Consider the following 19,730-nt stretch of genomic DNA (forward strand, 5'->3'; position numbering starts at 1 on the left):
CCTGGTCTCCCATGCGGGTGCAGGGCCCAATCACTTGGGCCATCCTCCACTGCCTTCCCGGGCCACAGCAGAGAGCTGAACTGGAAGAGGAGCAACCAGGACAGAATCCGGCACCTCGACCGGGACTAGAACCCCGGGTGTCGGCGCTGCAGGCAGAGGATTAGCCTATTGAGCCGCAGCGCCAGCCAATAAATCTTTTTCAAGAAGAAATACTGGAGGAGGTTGCTATTCAGTTGTCCTGAAATTAAAAAAAAAAATTGCCATATCAAGTTTACCATCTTTTAAAAGTACCGATGGTAGCCATGGCTAGACCTGGTTTCGGATACATATCTATTTAATTCTACATTCAAGGTCTTAAAAGCATCTTGCTTATGGACCTGTTAAAATGTGAAACCAAATTCACCACTTCAAGAAAATATGAATATTTTTGTAATGCTAATGAAATAAAATGTACTTTTTTTTGCAATGCAGGAGATGGTATTCATACATTTCACTGAAGCTGTTTCCAGTAATGGAAATGCCCCTTCCCTCCTCTTCTGCCTGGTAATTCTTTGACCCTTCTCATAAGTTACCTCCTCTGACCTCCTTCTTCCACTTTCATTATCCATTTCTTTGTTTTTTCTGAAACACTCTTTTGTTTTTCCATAGCACTTTGTTTATGTGTGTGTTATATGTTCTATATGGTAGTTAATTTGTTCTGTATCTGTCTTCCTTACTGGACTGTGAAGTCCTCTGAGGCAGGAATTGTGGATTAATTATGTTTGTAACTTTAATGCCTAATTGATTAGTTCATGCTTGAGACTTGGCACATGCAAGCATGTCTATTCATGGGTAGCAAACCAGCTTTCTAAATATAATCCAAGATTTCACCAGGCACATTCAGCAAACAGTGATGTACTAAGGCATAAAATATCCTAATAATTTCTGTTTGAGTGGGCCTTTGTGGCACAGCAACTGAATCTGCCACTTGGAAAGCCCACATCTCTTTTCAGATTGCCTGATTCTACTCCTGGAAGCTTCTTCCTGATGTGATCCCAGGAGGCAGCAGGTGATGGCTCAAGTAGGTGAGTCCTTGTACATAATTTTTGGGAGACCCAGGTAGAGTTATAGGCTCCTGGCTTTGTCCTGTCCCAGCCCTGGTGGTGTTGCAGGCATTTTTTGGGAGTGAACCAGTAGATGGAAGATTTCTCTCTCTCTCTCTCTCTCTCTCTCTCTCTCTCTCTCACACACACACACACACACACACACACATACACACACACATACACACACACTCTCTGCTTTTTAAATAAAAAAATAAATAATACAAATAATTTCTGTTGATGACTGCTAAGGTGTTTTCAAAGTACTGCTAGACTTCTTTGAAAATTGATAAAATTTAAAAAGCAGTTAAGATCCTATTTTCAAGTCAGAAGGTCCTAAAGAAGAAAGCAAACAAAACAAAAGCCGCATACAACAATATGGTGCTCCTGTCAGCTTAAATTTCATCAGGGCTGCTTTGTGTGATTCTGCTGGCTAATGCTAGCATTCATAAATCAGGCAATGTTATTGTTGCTAGGGAACATTGTGGTTACCTTCTACTACCCCAATCAATTTTGAAAAACTCATCCAATATTCAATTTCATTTGTGAGTGCATGGTTTGCACATTGCAAGCTGAATGTAATAATAACAAATACTCTGTAAAACATTATGAGTGTGACTAGTATATGCCAAGGTTGTATAAGTCTGTATGACTCATATGCCACTCAGATTTATTGTTACTTTATGCTATGGGGGAGGTCAGCCAGAAAATGGTTCAGGGTCTTCTAAAAATCCCACTGTTCAGCCAATTCTATTAGCTCCAAGTGCTTTGCTCTTTTTCTCTGTGAGGATACATTAGCTTAGCATAATAGGTTCAATTTTCAAAAGGCTATATTTGATTTATTTCCTTGGCAGTCCAACTTTCAGCCTGCAAAAATAAATAAGTAATGTCGGTGTATTTAAGTAGCCAGATTTCACACACCAAACTGGTAAGTGGAATTACGGAATCAGAAAAGAAGTTGATTCATGATGCACATCTGAAATAATTAGCTGTGAAGGAGAATTAACATTTCCCCCGTTTCCATTGTTAGGAAGTAAAGATACAGAATCTTAGATAAGGATTAAATACTCTCTCCTCGGCTGAGCATTTCATACTTGTTTACTTGCCACTTGGGACACATGCATCCCAAATCAAAGTGCCTGATTCAGACTTTGCTCCTCTCCTTGCAATCCAGCTTCTCACTAATACATACTCTAGTAGGCAGCTCATGATGGCCCAAGTACATGAGACCCTGCCACCCCTGGGGGAAACTCAGACTGAGTTTCAGGCTCCTGGCTTTGGCCTGGAGATCTACTTGTTGCAAGCATTTGTGGAGTGAACCAGCAAATTAAAGATCTCTCTCTCTCTCTCTTTCTCTGTGTAACTGCCTTTCAAATAAAATGAAAATAAATACACCTAAAAATGCTCTCAAGGCTGGCATTGTAGCATAGCAGGTAAAGACATCACCTGCAATGCCAGCATACCATTTGGGTGCTCCCTGCTAATGCACCTGGGAAAGCAATGGAATATGGCTTATGTCCTTGGGCCCCTGCACCAATATGGGACACCCAGATGGAGTTCCAGGCTCCTGGCTTCACCCTGGCCCAGCACTGACTATTACAGTGATTTCAGGAGTAAACCAACAGATACAAGATAGATAGATCTCTCTCTCTCTCTCTCTCTCTCTCTCTAACTCTGCCATTCAAAAATCTTGTTTAAAAAATACTCTCCCCTTGATTATGTGGGCCCTGTTGACCTGTGGGCAAAATGTATTTTGCAGATGGAATTATAATCCCTAACAAGTTGCTTTTGAGTTAAACTAAAGGGAGATTACCCTGGATGGGCCTGACCTAATCACGTGAGCACTTAGAGGATGTATGAAACAATAGAAGACATGCCTCTGTTGGCCTTAAAGACAGGCACTGTGAGTTCAATAGCTGCAAGGAAATGAATTCTACCCAGAACCATGTGATCTCGAAAAAGAGCCAAGAGCCTCAGACAAGACCTCAGCCCTGGCCAGCACCTTGATTTCCACCTGGTGAGATTATGATCAGAAAACTCAGTCAATACATGCTCACATTCCTGACTCATGGAAATAAATGGATATTTTTGTTAAGCTGCTAGATTTGTGATATTTTTCTATACAATAATGGGAATATAAATTTTCCTCTAAGTAGTGCCCCCAAAAGTAAATAGATAGATCTCGAATAAACAAGTAACAAACAAACAAGAAAATAATTCGCAGGAATAATTTGAGGTCTTTGTTATGGTAACTTGGTTAAGAGTATTTTGAAAACCATCATAGCATTAGCATTTTGAAAAATTTCATATCAATTCTGTCTTATTTTTAAATACTTATTCATTTATTTGAAAGGCAAAACAACAGAGAGAGAGAGAGAGAGAGAGAGAGAGAGAGACTGGGGGAGAGAGAGAGAGAGCTTCTATCCATTGGTTCACTCCCCAAATGGCTACCAATAGACAGGCCTGGGAAAAGTTGAAGCCAAGAGCCAGGAACTCCATTCCGGTCTCCTATGTGGGCTGCAGAGACCAAGAACTTGGGCCATCTTCCACTGCTTTCTAAGATACATTAGCAGGAAGTTGGATCAAAAGTGGAGCAGTGGGGACTGGAACTGGTGCTCCGATTTTGGATGCCAGCGTCAGAAATCGTTGCTTAAAATGCTGTGCCACAATGCTTTTTCATATATTTTTCATATACCATGATCACCCTTGCCCACCATGGATTCTGTGACTGTATGATGCTAGATAGGATGAATGGATAAACAATTTTGGGTTTTGTTATTTCTTCACATATTTTTGTTATTTGGTTAAAATATTTTATTTCTTAAGCATATTTTATAACCCTAATCCTTGTCACTCTCTCTCTATAAAAATGATTAATGTGGGGCTAATGTTGTGGCACACTGAGTTAAGCTGCCACATGCAATGCCAGCATCTTACATGGGTTCCAGGTTCATTCCTGGCTACTTCACTTCCTATCCAGTACCCTGCTAATGCACCAGGGAAAGTAGTGGAAGACGGTCCAAGTGCTTGAGCTCTTGCCACCCATTTGGGAGACCTGGATGAAGTTCCAGGATCCTGGCTTCATGATGGCCTAGCCTTGGGCATTGTGGCTATTTGGGGAGTGAACCAGGAAATAGAAGACCTCTCTCTCTCTCTCTATCTCTCCCTCTCTCTCTGTACCTCTGCCATTCAAATAAATAAGTAGATCTTTAAAAAATGATTAATGTAATTCCTAAAGAAGTAGTAAATAACAGATCTATCTACAGTATGCTATGGATAATAAAATACCTGACAGCAACTCATACAAGTAGAAAACAAGAGACTAATAAAAAATATCTTAGCCATTCATTCATCTCTGTTTACAACTACAGAGTACTTTGGAGACTTGAAGGAGTCAATAGACAATTCTAATTGCTATCAGCTAAAATTATTATTTTTTAAATCTTACTTAAGGTATTCAGATTTCATGCATTTTATACATACATGTTCAGGAACATAGTGATTCTTTCCACCCTACCCTCCCTCCCGCCTGCACTCCCACTCTTCTTCCTCCTCTCTCTCTTTCCTATGCCCACTCAATTTTTACAAAGATTTATTTTCAGTTTCCTTTACACTCATAGATTAACCCTACAGTAAGTAAAGAGTTCAACAAGTAGTATGAGGAAAAAACACACTATTTTAAAGTTTACTCTGTTATGTTAAAATTAAAGATAAAACAATGTTAGATATGCAGTATGTATTCATTGTAGAGAAAATAGAAATACAGCTGGCAAGCATATCAAAAAAATTTTAAAAACATTCAGACTCAGGGCAGGCATAATGGTCTAGAAGGTTACACTTCTGTCTGTGACTCTGGCATCCATATGGGCCCTGGTTCATGTCCCGGCTGCTCCACTTCCTATCCAGCTCCCTGCTAATGTGCCTGGGAAAGCATCAGAAGATGGTCCAGGATCTTGGGAGATGGTCCAGGATCTTGGGCCTTTGCATCCACATGGCAGACTCGGAGGAAATTGCGGACTCCAGGCTTTAGCCTGGCACAGCCCTAGCCTTTGCAGCCATTTGGGGAGTGAACCAGTAGATGGAGGATATTTCTCTCTCTCTCTCTCTCTAACTCTGCCTTTCAGATACATCTTTTTTTTTTTTTTTGACAGGCAGAGTGGACAGTGAGAGAGAGAGACAGAGAGAAAGGTCTTCCTTTGCCGTTGGTTCACCCTCCAATGGCCGCTACGGCTGGCGCGCTGCAGCCGGCGCACAGCACTAATCCGATGGCAGGAGCCAGGTACTTATCCTGGTCTCCCATGGGATGCAGGGCCCAAGCACTTGGGCCATCCTCCACTGCACTCCCTGGCCACAGCAGAGAGCTGGCCTGGAAGAGGGGCAACCGGGACAGAATCCGGTGCTCCGACCAGGACTAGAACCCGGTGTGCCGGCGCCGCAAGGTGGAGGATTAGCCTAGTGAGCCACGGCGCCGGCCTTCAGATACATCTTAAACACACACACACACACACACACACACACACACAATCACTCAGAGCCAGCTCTGTGGCATAGTGGGTAACCTGTGGCACTGACATGCCATACAAGCAGTTGTTTGAGACCCAGCTGCTCCACTTCTGATTCAGCTCCCTACTAATGTGCCTGGGAAAGCAGTAGAAGATGATCCAAATACTTGGGCCCCTGCACCTACGTGGGAGACCGGGAAGAAGCTCCTGGTTCCTGGCTTCAGATGGGCTCAGGTCTGGCTGTTGTGGTAATTTGGGTAGTGAACAAGTGGATGGAAAATCTCTCTCACTCTCTCTCTGTAACTCTGCCTTTCAAATAAATAAATAAATAAATCTCTAAAAAACACATTCAGGGGCCATCGCTGTGGCACAGTGGGTTAATCCTCTGCCTGTGGCACCAGCATCCCATATGGGCACTGGTTCTAGTCTCAGCTGCTCCTCTTTTGATCCATCTCTCTGCTGTGGCCTGGGAAAGCAGTGGAAGATGGCCCGAGTCCTTGGGCTCCTGCACCTGCATGGGAGACCCTGAAGAAGCTACTGGCTCCTGGCTTCTGATCAGCTCAGCTCCAGCTGTTGCAGCCATTTGGGGAGTGAACCAGCACATGGAAGAACTTTCTCTCTGTCTCTCCCTCTCGCTGTCTGTAACTCTCTCTCTCTCTCTCTCAAATAAATAAATAAAATTTTTAAACACATTCAAACTCAGTAGAGTATTAACTAAATTAATTTAAAAGCTTCCAAATGTTTTACAATTTATATGCACCTGGATTTTTTTTTAGGATTTATAGATTTATTTGAGAGGAAGAGCTACAGAGAGGGAGAGGGAGAGAGAGAGAGAGAGAGAGAGAGAGAGAATCTTCCATCCCCTGGTGCACTCCCCAAATGGCAGCAATGGCTGGAGCAGGGTGGATCCAAAGCCAGGAGCCAAGAGCTTCTTGCAGATCTCTCACTTGGGTGGCAGGGTCCCAAGCACTTGAGCCATCCTGTGCTGCTTTCCCAGACACATTAGCAGGGAGCTGGATTGGAAATGGAGCAGCCGGGACTTGAACCAGCAACCATATGTAATGCCGGCACCGCAAGCAGAGGTTTAACCTACTACGCCACAGTGTCAGCCCCGCACATGGATTTTTTTTTTTTCATTTCAAAGACAGAGTTACAGAGAGAGGGAGATCTAGAGAGAGAGAAAGGTCTCCCATTAGCTGGTTCACTCCCCAGATGGCTGCAACTGCCAGAGCTGCACCGATGTGAAACCAGGAGCCAGGAGCTTCTTCTGGGTCTCCTGTTATGTATTAATGTTAGCCGTCGCAAAACACACTGAACACCGGAGTAAGGGAAAGGGTTTATTGGGGAACACCCTACAGACCGGAGTGAAGGGGCAGCGAAGGGAAAGAGAGAGAAAGAGAGTGTAAGAGAGAAAGAGAGAGGAGAGGAGCTAGCAAGGATAGAAGAGAGATGAGAGGAGCCGAGAGAGAGAGCCAAGAGACCAGAGGAGGAGGCTAGAGAGAGGAACCAAGAGAGCACAGGAGAGAAGGGCCAAGAGGGTAGAGAGCATGTGTTCAGGAACAGGCCCTTTTAAAACTTTGCCTGAGGGTGGGCAGGGAAGCAGGAGCAGTGAATCCCATTAGGATGGGGGTGGAGCCTGGCTCAGGTAGCTGGACCATGTGGCCACCTGGCTGAAACTGCGCCAGTTTCCTAACATCTCCCATGTGGGTGCAGGGGCCCAAGGGCTTGGGCCATTCTCTGCTGCTTTCCCTTTCCATAGCAGAGAACTGGATCAGAAGTGGAACAGCTGAGACTTGAACCAGCGCCCATATGGGATGCTGGCACTGCAAGCTGGGGCTTTAACCCACTGCACCACAGCACCAGACCCCCACACATGGATATTTAAACAAATATTGGATCATACAGTCTATACTGTTTTGCAATCAGTTTTCTTTTTACTCAACAATATATTATAAAATTTTTACTTGCCAAATATTTACATAGAACATTATTTTTGGTGTTATACATAATATTTTACTATCTTGATATTCCTAATTTACATATCAAATCATCTATTGTTAATCTTTAAATGATAATATGCTGTGCAGCTAAATATTAACATCTGTCCTTAATTATTTTCCTAGGACAAATTCCTAGAGGTAGAATTGCTGGAACAAAGGATTTTCTCACTTTTAGGGCATTTTTCTTTGTTGCTTTTGAAAAGGATTTTCTCCTCCCCCATATTCCTCTTTTCTTTCTCCCCTGTTTTATGTACCTAACATTCCTTTCATTTTTTTCCAGTTCCCTGACTTTTTTTTTCACTTGCTGATTTCTTTCTGTTCCATCTCAACTTTCTTCCATTTCATGTTTCTTCTGACATTTTCATTCTGGATTTATTTTTCTTCTTGCTAAAGTACCTGTTATAATAGCTTTGGAAAATATTTGTGAATAATCTATTTTTTATATTTATCTGCCCTAAAATATTTAACTTCACTTTGAATAATAGTTAAACTGAATATAGAATATATGTTGGCAGTTCTTTTCCCTCATAATTTAGAAGGTACCATCGGATTGTCTGCTGATAGCATAGCTGATGAAAATAATTGCTGCCATTCCAGTTTTCTTAAGTACTTTAGGCTTTCTTTCTGGTTGGTTTTCAATAATTTTCTAATTCGGGAACAAATTTCATGCATTTAATGTATACAGTTTTAAGAACATAATGATACTTCCTACCCACCCTCCTTCCCTTCCTCACTCCCACCCTCTCTCCTCCTTACTTTCTTTCTTTTCTTTTAATTTCTGCAATGACATACTTTCTGTTTACTTTATTATTATGAGATTAACCCTCCATTAAATAAAGAATTCAATAAGTAGGTCGAAAAGCTGCTGTTCCTCAGGAATATAGACAGGGCTATAAACAATAATAAATTTCAAAATGTCAATTTTGCCCAGGTATATTACAATTTTTTACTCTGTATATTATGTATATTTGTTTCTACAAATCAGGGAAAACGTATATTTGTCTTCTGGGGGATGACATTAATCTCTTAGGTGCCAGCATTGTGGCATAGTGGGTTAAGTTCCACTTGCACTCCAATATTGTAATGCAGATTGGAACCCTAGTTGCTCTGCTTCCAATTCTCTGCTAATTCTCCTGGGAAGGCAGCAAAGGATGGTCCAAGTGCTTGGGGCCTCTGCAACCCATGTAGGAGACCCAGATGGAGTTCCCGTCTGGCCTGTCCCAGTCCTGGCTTGATCAGCCCTGGCTGTTGTGGCCATTTTAGAGTGAACCATCAGATGAAAGATTCTCTCTCTCTCTCTCTCTCTCACACACACACACACACACACTGTGCCTTCCAAATAGATAAAACTTAAAGATTAATTTCTTAAATATCCTTCATTTTCGCTATGGTGTGTCTAGATGTAGAGTCTTTTTTTATTTATCTTTTTCCGCTTGGTGTGCACTTTTGATATAAGGATTTTTGTCTTCATTCTATTCTGGAAGATGTCTAGCCATTATCTTCTAAAATATTGCCTATCTGCTATTCATTTTATTTCTCCTTGTAGAGGGTTGGATGTCAGCCTCCAAAGAGATATGTTGATGTCCTAATCCTCAGAACCTGTGAATGAGACTTATTTGGAGAGAGAATCTTTGAAGACCATCCTGAATTATCTGGGTGAACTCTAAATCCAGTGACAATCATTCTTATAAAAGACACAGAGGAGAGATATGGGAAGAAAGGGAAAACGCCAGGTGAAGACAGAGGCAGAGATTAGAATTATGCAGCCATAAACCAGGGAAGCTAGAAGCTGCCAACTGGAAAAGGCAAAACAAGGTTCTTTTATTTTTTTGAGAGGCGACAGCACAGCTGGTACCTTGGTTTTGAACTTTTTTTTTTTTTTTTGACAGGCAGAGTGGACAGTGAGAGAGAGAGACAGAGAGAAAGGTCTTCCTTTTGCCATTGGTTCACCCTCCAATGGCCGCCGCGGCTGGCGCGCTGCAGCTGGCACACCGCACTGATGCAAAGGCAGGAGCCAGGTGCTTATCCTGGTCTCCCATGGGATACAGGGCCCAAGCATTTGGGCCATCCTCCACTGCACTCCCAGGCCACAGCAGAGAGCTGGCCTGGAAGAGGGGCAACCGGGAAAGAATCCGGCGCCCTGACCGGGACTAGAACCTGGTGTGCCGGCGCCGCAACGCGGAGGATTAGCCTATTGAGCCACAGCGCCAGCCGGTTTTGAACTTCTTAGCTCTAGATATATAAGAGAAGAAATTTCTGCTGTTTTAAGCCATCAAGCTTGAGATAATTTGTTATGGCAGCCACAGGAAACTAATGCACCCCTAATAGATTTATGGTAGAGCTCCTTAATCTATGTTTTGTACATAAAGCTCTGATGTTGCACGTTCGGTAAATTTTTCTCATCTGTGTCTTCCTTTATTACCTATTCTCATTTATTGTATTCACTTTATACTTTAACTTATCTTGATTCATATTATTTATTCATTTCTGCCCAATTTTATTTCAAAATATGCTTCTCTTTTGCATGAATATTATTCCAAACTGTATCTCTTTGTGGGTCTTTAAAAATCTTTTGTAAGTGCTCTCTTACTCACATTTATTTCGCACTTAAATTCTCCCATTTATTGAGCTTGTTAACCATTTTCAGAGTTTGTTTTTTTTCGCCATGGGGCAGGCATTTGGCACAGAGGTTAAGGTGCTGTTTCAGATGCCCACATCCCATATTGGAGTGCCTGTGTTCATGCCATAGCTCCACTTGAGATTCTAGCTTTCTGCTACTTTATATCATGGAAGACTACCATGTAGGAGACCTAAATTAAGTTCCAGGCTCCTGGCTTTTTCTTGGCCTAGCCCTGGCTGTTGTGGGCATTTGGGGAGTAAACTAGCAGATGAGAGATCTCTGTGTATATGTCTCTGTCTTTCTTTGTATCTCTGACTCTCTCTGCCTCTATGCCTTTCAAAAAAATTTAAAAATTTGTAAAATATTTTTAATAAATAAATAAATATAAAAAGTAAACTGTTGTCACATGTTTGCAATCTTGCTCTGAAAGCTTTTCTCGAGTCAGCATGCCTTTTTAACCTTGTCCACTCTTCCCACTCCACATATGTAATTTTGGGGTTGCTGCCATCAGGTCCCTACGGTTCCCCATTTAAAACCAGCTCTTCTACATGGCAGCTCATAGATCTTTTGCTATGAGACTCTCAATTCCGCATCAGTGCACAATTTGGCTGTATTCTCTCCTGCACAGTTGTAACCACTCTTTTTTGCCATGTTTACTGACTGTAACCCCGGGCAGTATTAAATTAATCGGAGAAGGAAGCTTAACTCAATACCGTCATTTTCACCCCTCATTTCACCCCGTGAATGAGGTTCCAACCCCTCTTATAAGTGAATGCTTGAAAACTGTCTTATTTGAGTTGCTTTCTGACTCCATACCATGTTTTTTTGTTTTTTGATTTTATTTATTTGAGAGGTAGAGTTACAGACAGTGAGAGGGGGAGACAAAAAGGTCTTCTGTCGCTGGTTCACTCCCCAGCTGGAGCTGCACCTATCCAAAGCCAGGAGCCAGGAGCTTCTTCTGGGTCTCCTATGCGGGTGCAGGGACCCAAGCACTTGAGCTATCCTCCACTGCTTTCCCAGGTCAAAGCAGAGAGCTGGATCAGAAGAGGAGCAGCCGGGGCGAGAACCAGAGCCCATGTGAGATGCAGGCGCCGCAGGCAGAGGATTAACCTACTACGCCACAGTGCTGGCCCCTCCATACCATGTTTTTGCTCCCAAAACCTTGTAGGTCTGCAGCTTCAGCTTCCTGTTCATTGCTCTATGTTTGAATTCCCTTATTAATGAATGGAGCTTTATCTATGTCTTCCCCCATAACTTTATTGAGAGAATTATATATCATATAATCACATTTAAATTCAAGTCACAGTTCAATGGCTTTTAGTATATTCACAGTGCAACTAGCACTGTAATCTGTGTTATGTATCTTGATTTAAAAACAGAATTTTAGGGGCTGCCATTGTGGCTCAGCAAGTTAAGCCTCCACCTGCAACACCAATATCCCTTTTTGGAGCATAATGCACCTGGGAAAGCAGTGAAAAATGGCTTGAGTGCTTGAGCTTCTGCACCCACACGAGACACTAAGATGAAGTTCCAGGCTCCTGGATTCGGCCTGGCCTGGCCCTGGCTATTGCAGCCATCTAGGGAGTAAACCAGTGGATCTTTGTCTCTCTCTGTCTCTCCCTCTCTCTGTGTATCTGTCTTTCAAATAAATGAAAATAAAATCTTTAAAGACAATTTTTTTTAAGATTTAAAAAATTGTATACTTTAAGACTTTTAAAGGCATACATATAGTTTATTTCATGTCATTTTTATTTAATAAAGATTTTGGCACACTTGCATGTTAGTCAGCTTTTTCTCACTACAATGAAATACCTGACACAGACTGTGTATGAAAGAAAAGTGTTCATTTTGGTTCACAGTTTTGGAGGTTTATAGTCCAAGTCTGGGAGGGCTGCATTGGTTTGGTCTCTAGCGAGGGCTTTCCTGCTAGTAGAGTCCTGAGGTGGCACTGAGCACCACATGGCTCATCTCTATTTCTATGTGCTTGCCTACAAAGCCATCAGGACTTAATCATGGTATTCCACTCTAACAGCCCAATTCCATCCAGTCACCTTCCAAAGGCCCTACCTCCAAACATCATAATTGAATTAAGTTCTCACCTTCGGAGTATCATTGACATAAACTTTGGGGATCAAGCCTTTAACAAATATGTCTTTGAGGAATATTCAACAACCAAACTAATATCCAAACAATAGCATTCTGCTCCTGGTTCCCAAAGTTTCATGTGCACCTTACCATGCAGAATGCACTCACTCTGAAGAGTCCCAGAGTCTTGGGCCGGCTCTGCAACTCAATAGGCTAATCCTCCGCCTGTGGCGCTGGCACACCGGGTTCTAGTCCCGGTCGGGGCGCCGGATTCTGTCCCGGTCGCTCCTCTTCCAGGCCAGCTCTCTGCTGTGGCCCAGGAAGGCAGTGGAGGATGGCCCAAAGACATGGGAGACCAGGAAAAGCACCTGGCTCCTGGCTTCGCATCAGTGCAGTGCGTCGGCCGCAGCGGTCATTGGGGGGTGAACCAATGGAAAAAGGAAGACTTTTCTCTCTGTCTCTCTCTCTCACTGTCCACTCTGCCTGTCAAAAAAAATAGAGTCCCAGAATCTTAATTTTCCAACTTTATTCAAAAGTCCAAAGTCTCATCTGAGACTCAAGTAAACTTCCTTGGCTGTAAACTCCTGTAAAAGCAAAGCAAAACAAAACAAAGCAAAAGTTGCATACTTCTGAGATATGATGGTAGGATAGGAAAGGTATATATTTCTGTTCCAAAAATGGGTAACTACCAAGTAGAAATGATTATTCAGAATAAGGCAAGACTGAAATCCCTCAGAGGAAGCATGAAACCCTAAAGCTCCATGTGTGGCATTCTGGCCATACTGTGACAGGTGATGAGTTCCCAAGGGTTTGGGTAGCCCTACTTCTATGACTTTGCTGCTCACAGTCTATTATTTATTAATTCTCACAGGCTGGAATCTCATCTCTGCAGATCCCCTGGACATTGAACTTGTGGAGACTCTGCCCCAGCTTTAACCACATATTTCCTTTTGGTATTGCCCTATTGGAGTTTATCTGCAGTAGCTTGCCCTTGCTCCAGGTGTCTGCCTGGACTTCCAAGTTGTCTGAGACATCCTTTGATGTACTGGTGGAGGCCTCCATGCCACCATGGCTCTGCTGGTCTCTGCCCACGTGGCTGTTCTTCAAGCCTGCATGCTGATATCAGTGGCTTTCCCAGGTTTGTGTGGCACACTGGTTGCAGCTTTTTGTTTCTAGAGAGATGTCTACAAGGAGAGAGAGTAGGAGAAGACCAGAGAAGGATCCACATGCATGGCCCAGAAGCCAAGAGCAAAAGAAGGATGGCTTTCACATTATTATTCCCTTTTATGAGGTACAGAGTAGTGCCGTAATTGAATATATAAATGGGGTGGAGTTTACTGTGCTTGAGGATTTCTGGAAGTTTCATGGTACCTCCATACGGAGCTTAACTTCCACATGGCCATCATGGCATCTCCTTCCTCCTGGTCCCAGATGAGATACTGGTGCATCATGGGAAAGTGAGCATACTAGATTGACAGGGAAGGCGGTAGAGTTATAATGCAGGGCTAGGCAGTAATTGTGAAAAAAATATTCCATCTCAACTATTCCTACCTAATCTTCCTGTTTAGTTCCCCCATATTATAGTGATCCAATACAATAACCTCCCAAAGTCTTCACATCCAAATACAGTCATTAGATGAGGTTTCCACCCATTTAGTATCTTTACCATAAGACTGGAAACTAAGCCTATGAGCCTTTGGTAACATTTAACATCTAAGCTAATATGCAAACCATAGCAGTATCCCTAAACCAAAAATTCAAGAACCAAAATGTTCCCCTTCTAGTAAGAAAAGAATTATAATGACAAACGCATAATTCAAGAAAATGTTTTACTTATTTTTTTTTTTTTTGACAGGCAGAGTGGACAGTGAGAGAGAGAGGCAGAGAGAAAGGTCTTCCTTTTTCCATTGGTTCACCCCCTAATGGCCACTGCGGCCTGCGCACTGCGCTGATCCGAAACCAGGAGCCAGGTGCTTCTCCTGGTTTCCCATACGGGTGCAGGGCCCAAGGACTTGGGCCATCCTTCATTGTACTCCCAGGCCATTGCAGAGAGCTGGACAGGAAGAGGAGCAACCGGGACAGAATCTGGCGCCCCGACCGGGACTAGAACCCGGTGTGCCAGCGCCACAGGCGGAGGATTAGCTTATTGAGCCGCAGCGCTGGCCGAAAATGTTTTACTTAATTAATGACTATTAGTTTAGTAGGACTAAATGTGGAATCTTACTTTTGATTTTTTTTTCCTTTCTAACAAGGTCAATCTAAAAGTATACATTTTAATCATATTCTACTTCAGGCCAATTACCTAGGCTACAGAATTCATGATTTATCATCCTATCAATCATTATACTGTGTTAGTAGAGATTATATTGCAGAAGCAGCTGCTGATCACATGGCCCTTGCAATATTCAGTAACTGAAAAAAAGGGGGCTTTCTAGTTTCTTAGGCAGAGAATATTTATCAACATTGTGTATTAAAGAAAAATTATTCAAAGACACATGTTAGAGAATAGTAAAAAAAAAAAAAAAGCTTCATTCAAGATCATAGCAACATAGGGGCCACTTGGTGAGATTTTGTACTGGGGTAAAGATATTGGTCTCAACCCTGAATATAGCATGGGCAAGTGGTAATGTATAGGCAAGGGACAGGGTAGGCAAAATTACTAAAGCAAACATTATGGGTAAGGAAGATACTGATTAAGATGACTTGACAAGATTCTTGTTAAAAACGGGCCAGGGTTATCAGACAGATTGATAGCCTGACCAGCTATTGAGAGTGATCAGATATTGAGGGTAAGGAGCTCTTGCCAATATGACTTAGCAAGATTCTTTGCTAAAGCTGGATTTTACAAGGAAGTGCATAGATGACATAGATGGTCCGGTAGCTTGAATAAGGTTTTTTTTAGGTTATTTACTTATTTATTTGAGAGGTAGAATTATAGATAGAAAGAGGGAGAGACAAAGAGAAAGATCTTCCATCCATTGGTTCACTCCCCAGATAGCTGCAACAACTAGAGCTGAGGTGATCTGAAGCCAGGAGCCAGGAACCTCCTCTGGGTCTCCCACATCTATGCAGGAACCCAAACACTTGGGCCATCTTCCATTGCTTTCCCAGACCATAGCAGAGGGCTGGATTGGAAAAGGAACAGCTGGGACTTGAACAGGCACCCATATGGGATTCCGGCACCAGAGGCGGAAACTTAGCCCACTATACCACAATGCCGGCCTTATGAATAAGGTTTAATGAAGTACAGTCTTTGTCACCTGAAATATGGTAGTTTGCAAGGATGGTGGTAAGTTGTCTAAAATTTATGTTTTCTTGTATATTTAATGGTTGTATGAGGATAGATAACAGTTGATAAAACCAGATGCTTGGGCCAGCACTGTGGAACAGTGGTTTAAGTCACCACTTGCAACACCAGCATACCATACTGAGTCCTGGCTGCTCTGATTCCAATCCAGCTCCGTGCTAATGTACCTGGGAAAGCAGTAGATAATGGCCTTAGTTATAAGATCACTTCCTACCACATGGGTAACCAGGATGGAGTTCCTAGCTCCTGGCTTTGTCCTGGCACAGCCCTGGCTGCTGTGGATACTTGGGGAGTGAACCAGAGAATAGAAGGTATCTCTCTCTCTCTCTGCCTTTCAAATAACTAAATCAATGAATCTTTTTTTAAAAAAAACCCACATGCTTCTAAATTTATCCATATCCTTTAATATGCAATGTAATTTTTTAAAAAAAGATCAATTTTATTTATTTGGGGCTGGGCTGGGACAAAGCCAGTAGCTTCATCTGGGTCTGCCATGTGGATACAGGGACACAAGCACTTGGCTCATCTTCTGTTGCTTCCCCAGTCATATTATCAGGGAGCTGGATGGGAAGTGCAGCAGCTGAGTCCCAAACTGGCGCCCATATTCGAGGCAGGGGGCACAATTGGCAGCTTAACCCATTGCTCAGTCCCGGCAGTATAGCTTTTGTATCCAAATACGTTCCCCGAAAAGTTGTTTTTAAAGACCAGAAAACATAAATCAAGGCTGGTGGAAACAATTCCGTAGGTATTGCCCCAATTACACTTTGTATACTTTAAACCTAAAATTTATAGTGCATCTTAGTATGTTCGTGCTATCAAGCCCTAATAAATCACATAAATTCCTGTTTTGTCTACATTATGATGAAGTCAGGCAAAATAAAATGTTTTTTTCATTCAGATTTTAAAGGAAAAATTGTCTGCCCTGACCTGCCTAGATTGCTATGGGTTGAATAGTTAATACAGGTAATCTGTAAATTTGATATTGTCAAATTAAAGAAGAAAGAGAAAGCAAGAACCTTTATAGGAAGGTGTAAGTGAGGATAGATTTTGGATTAAGGGAAAGAAGATAGTGGAGGAGAGACTGATACTAAATTAAGCAACAATTAATGGAGTCCCATCCTGAAAGATTAAAGAAGGTGTGTGGCCAAAAATGTAAGAGACTCACTTTGAAAAGGAATAGAGGCCGGCGCCGCGGCTCACTAGGCTAATCCTCCGCCTAGCGGCGCCGGCACACCGGGTTCTAGTCCCGGTCGGGGCGCCGGATTCTGTCCCGGTTGCCCCTCTTCCAGGCCAGCTCTCTGCTGTGGCCCGAGAGTGCAGTGGAGGATGGCCCAGGTGCTTGGGCCCTGCACCCCATGGGAGACCAGGAAAAGCACCTGGCTCCTGGCTCCTGCCATCGGATCAGCGTGGTGCGCCGGTCGCATCGCGCTGGCCGCGGCGGCCATTGGAGGGTGAACCAACGGCAAAGGAAGACCTCTCTCTCTGTCTCTCTCTCTCTCACTGTCCACTCTGCCTGTCAAAAAAAAAAAAAAAAGAAAAGGAATAGATACACCCCTTCTTCTTGACAGGTCAGAAGGCAAAGACTAGTGTATGGTAGATGATATAGATCGGATCACTCAACTCTTCCCCAATACACTTCCTGCTGAAATCTGTTTCTCATTCTTGGAGCTAAGTTTCTGTAGGTGTGAGACCTGGAAAAGAGAATCCAAGGAGACTGGACCTACTGAGAAATCTACTGGAAAAGGCATTTCATTCTTCTGGAATTGTCCATGGCCATAGTTTTCATGCGGTTTGTGCCTCAAGAGATTTTATATTGGAAACTTTGTTCTCAGTGTGGCAGTGTTAAGGTGGTGGATAATTAGGTCATTGGGGTCATTGCCCTTCCAAGGCATTTGTGATTATCTCTTGAAAGAAGTTCTCACCAGAGTGAGATGTTATCAAGAGAATAAAACTGACCCCTCCCTGCTCTCTGGCTCCCTGTCTCACTATGTGCTGTTTTCTATACATATTCCCATCATTGTAATGCTATCCACTGTTAGGCCCTCACCAGAGCCAAATAGAAGCTAGTGTCATGGTGTTGAGTCTGCAGAACTGTGCTTTAAATAAACATTTTTGTTTATAAAGTACTCACCCTCAGGCATATTGTTATAGCAAAATAGTACAAACTGTTACATCAAAGGAGGCAGTTGTTTTTCAATTATAGCAGAAGCATGGTTCTAGGGCCTGTGCCAATAGTGACATCCTTCATAAGGCAGTTCTATTGAGTTGTTCCTAGGCATTTAATCTATTTTGTTCCATGTCTAGGAACATGTCTTCCAGCAATTCTGAAGGTTATCTAATAACATTAAACTAAGCACGGTTGAATTTTCAAACTAGGTAGAATGGACTCTGTTGTTGTCTAAGAATTCTTACCTTTACAGTAATTGGTATCAAAAAATGGTACTGCAAAGAACAAAATTTTAAAATGAAGTATTGGCTAAGCTGATCTTCTGTATATTAAGATAATCGAAAATGAATCTTGATGTGAATGGAAGGGGAGAGGGAGTGGGAAAGGGGAGGGTTGTGGGTGGGAGGGACGGTATGGGGGGGGAAGCCATTGTAACCCATGAGTCGTACTTTGGAAATTTATATTCATTAAATAAAAGATAAAAAAAAGAGAGTGGTTTGAGTAAGGGAGGGAGGCAAATATGGTTATCTTCTAAAAAAAAAAAAAATGAAGTATTGGGGGCTGGAGCTGTGGCATAGTAGGCTAAGCCTCTGCTTGCAGTGCCAGCATCCCATATGGGTGCCGGTTTGTGTCCCAGCTGGTTTTCTTCTGATCCAGCTCTCTGCTTACGGCCTGGGAAAGCAGTGGAAGATGGCCCAAGTGCTTGGGTTCCTGCACCCACATTGGGAAGAAGCTCCTGGCTCCTGGCTTCGGATCAGCCTAGCCCTAGCATGGTGGCCATTTGGGGAGTGAACCAGTGGATGGAAGACCTTTCTCTCAGTCTCTCTGTCTCTGCCTGTAACTATACCTCCCAAAGAAATAAATAAAAGATCTTTTTTAAAAAGTGAAGTATTATCTGAGTTGGAAAGATGGGAAAATGAGTATTGGAGACACACTCATTTTAATCTGGAAGGGTTGTGATTGTGTTGAGACTTTTATCTGACATTCCCTAGAGTGTAAACCAAGTGTCAATCAAGGTTATTAGCATTAAGAAAAATGATAGGGGGGCTGTCACTGTGACTTAGTAGGTTAAGTATCTGCCTGAGGCACCACCATAACATATGGGTTCCAGTTTGAATCCCACTGCTGCTCCACTTCCAATCCAGCTCCCTGCTGATGACCTGGGAAAGCAACAGAAGATCGCCCAAGTGCTTGGGCCCCTACACCTGCGTGGGAGACCCAGAAGAAGCTCCTGGCTTCAGATCGGCCATTGTAGCTCTGGCCATTGCAGCCATTTGGGGAGTGAATCAGTGGATTGAAGACCTCTCTCCCTGTCTCTCCTTCTCTCTGTCTGTAACCCTGCCTTTCAAGTAAATAAATAAATCTTTTTTTTTTAAAAAAAAAGAAAAACTGTAGGAAATTTCAAAGGCTGGCGTATGCTGGCTCCTCTTATGAGTTTTAGGAAAGCTCTATGAGAGTGTGATGAAGTCAGACTGTAGATTCGGAAGTAAATGTAAATGTACTAGGAAAAATGCTTTCAGCTTTTGGCCTGAAACTTAAGATTACTGAAATTCCTGTAATTTAGAGCCTTGAAGAACTGAGAAAGCAAGAGGCTCTGTCCTCCAGCAGAAGCCATCTCAAGAAAGCTGCAGCCTTAGCAGGAGTTGAGATTGATGCTCTGCTGGACAATTTCCTGATCAAATTAATAGTGTTTTTCTTCTCCACGGAGCTTATTGTTTCAGATGTCCTGAAGGCAGTGATCATTAAGTTAAAGGAGAAGAAGAGAATGGATGGTGTACAAAGATCAGTAGCTTAAAAGTCTGAAATTCTTAGGCTTATTTAGTTCGGTGTTATTCAAACTGTGGTCTGCCAACTACCAGTTCTTGACTTTGGTACTGGTCTAACAGTAGAGCTAAAATCAGAATGCAAATCAACTTTGACGTTAAGAAGTCTTATGAGATAGGTAATACAATTATTTATATTTTATA

The 19,730-nt window shown here is 42.6% G+C and overlaps 1 long non-coding RNA gene across 1 annotated transcript in view; it reads left to right on the forward strand.

Annotated features, from left to right (window-relative positions):
- Positions 1 to 954: 954 nt before the first annotated feature.
- Positions 955 to 19,730, forward strand: part of LOC149119685 (uncharacterized) — a 31,516-nt gene continuing 12,740 nt past the window's right edge. Inside the window, exon 1 of the long non-coding RNA XR_016227952.1 lies at positions 955 to 1,064. This is a non-coding gene — a long non-coding RNA (uncharacterized LOC149119685). The remainder of the gene's footprint in view (positions 1,065 to 19,730) is intronic.

The sequence above is a fragment of the Oryctolagus cuniculus genome, chromosome X, assembly GCF_051225735.1.
Source record: "Oryctolagus cuniculus isolate XC-2025 breed Fujian yellow rabbit chromosome X, ASM5122573v1, whole genome shotgun sequence".
Lineage (NCBI taxonomy): Eukaryota > Metazoa > Chordata > Mammalia > Lagomorpha > Leporidae > Oryctolagus > Oryctolagus cuniculus.